The sequence below is a fragment of the Pteropus vampyrus genome, unplaced genomic scaffold (genome assembly GCF_000151845.1).
Source record: "Pteropus vampyrus isolate Shadow unplaced genomic scaffold, Pvam_2.0 Scaffold1, whole genome shotgun sequence".
NCBI classification, from domain to species: Eukaryota; Metazoa; Chordata; class Mammalia; order Chiroptera; family Pteropodidae; genus Pteropus; species Pteropus vampyrus.
The window spans coordinates 40740751-40742740 of NW_011888782.1; positions in this window are offsets into that span (position 1 = coordinate 40740751).

Here is a 1990-nt window from a genome sequence, read left to right on the forward strand (position 1 = left end):
TACATCTGAAACTAATATAATATTGTATGTCAACTATAATTTTAAAAAGTTATTCCAATTATCTTTTCTGACGAAATTGAAATGAAACTAGAAATTAATAACAGCAAGACAACAGAAAATTTTACAAAAATGTGGAAACTAAACAACACACTCTTAAACAATTGGCTCAAAGAACAAATCAAAGGAGAATTTTAAAAGTATCTAGAAATAAATGAAAATAAAAACAGAACATATGAAAACTTAGAGGATATAGCAAAACAGTCATAAGAGAGAAGAAAATAGTAAAGATTAGGACAGAATTAAATCAAATAGAAAATAGAAAAACAATAGAAAAGATCAATAAAACTAAGAGTTGGCTTTTTGGAAAAATAAACAGAATTGATAAACCTTTAGCTAGACTAAGAAAAAAGAGAAAAGACTCAAATAAAATTAGAAATAAAGTTAGAAACTGATATTACAAAGGATGCCTAAGAAATAAAAAGGGTCATAGGGACTATTATGAAAACTTATACGCCAATGAAGAGAGTAACCTACAAGAAATGGATAAATTCTTAGAAACATACAACCTACTAAAACTGAATAAAGAAAAAATAGAAAGCCTGAACAGACCAATAACAAATAAGGAGATTGAATCAGTAATCAAAAATCTTTCAAAAAAGAAAAGCCCAGGACCAGATGATTTTATAGGTGAGTTCTACCAAACATTCAAAGAATTAATACCAATCATTAAACTCTTCCAAAAAAAATATAAGACAGAACACTTCCAAACTCAATTTATGAGGCTAGCATCATACTAATACCAAAACCAAAGATACTACAAGAAAAAAACTACAAACCAATATCCCTGATGAACATAAATACAAAAGTCCTCACTAAAATACTAGCAAATTCAATTCAACCACACATTAAAAGGGTAATAAACCATAACTAAGTGAGATTTAATCCTGGAAAGCAAGGATGTTTCACCATAAGCAAAGCAATTAATGTGATACACCATATTAACAAAATGAAAGGGAAAAAAAATGATCATCTCTATAAACACAGAGAAAGCATTTGACAAAATTCAACACCAATTCATGATTAAAATTCTCAACAAAATAGTTGCAAAAAAAAATTTAACACAATAAAGGCCATATATGAAAAGCCCACAGCTAACATCATAATCAATAGGAAAATAATGAAAGCTTTCCCTTTACAATCTGGAACAAGGCAAGAATGCCCACTCTCACCACTTCTTTCAACATAGTACTAGAAGTGCTAGCCAGAGCAATTAGACAAGAAAAAGAAATAAAGGCATTCAAATCAGAAAGGAACATATAAAAGTATCTCCATTTGCAGATGACATTATTATATATGTAGAAAATTCTAAAAGCTCAATGACAACAATAAAAAACAGAATAAACAAATCCAGTAAACTTATAAGATACAAAATCAACATAAAAATTTTTACATTTCTACACACAAACAACAAACAATCCAAAAAGGAAACAAAAAACAATTTTATTCAAAATAGCAACAAAAAGAAAAAATACTTGAAATAATCTTGTGTACTCACAAGATCAAAATACTTGTGTACTCAAAATTATAAAACATTGATGAGGAAATGTAAACAAACACAGATAAATAAAAAGACATTCCATGCACATGGATCAGATGGATTAATATTGCTAAAATGTCAATACTACCCAAAGCGATCTATAGATTCAATGCAATTTCTATCAGAACACCAATAGCACTTTTTACAGAAACAAAAAAATCCTAAAATTCATATGGAAACACAAAAGACTTCAAATAACCAAAGACATTTTGAGCAAGTAGAACAAAGGTGGAGGCATCACACATTCTGATTTCCAAATATATTACAAAGCTACAGTAATCAAAACAGTATGGTACTGACATAAAAAGTAGATATCTAGACCTATGAAACAGAATAGAGAATCTAGAAATAAATCCACTTATCTATGGTCAACAAATCTTCAACAAGAGAGTC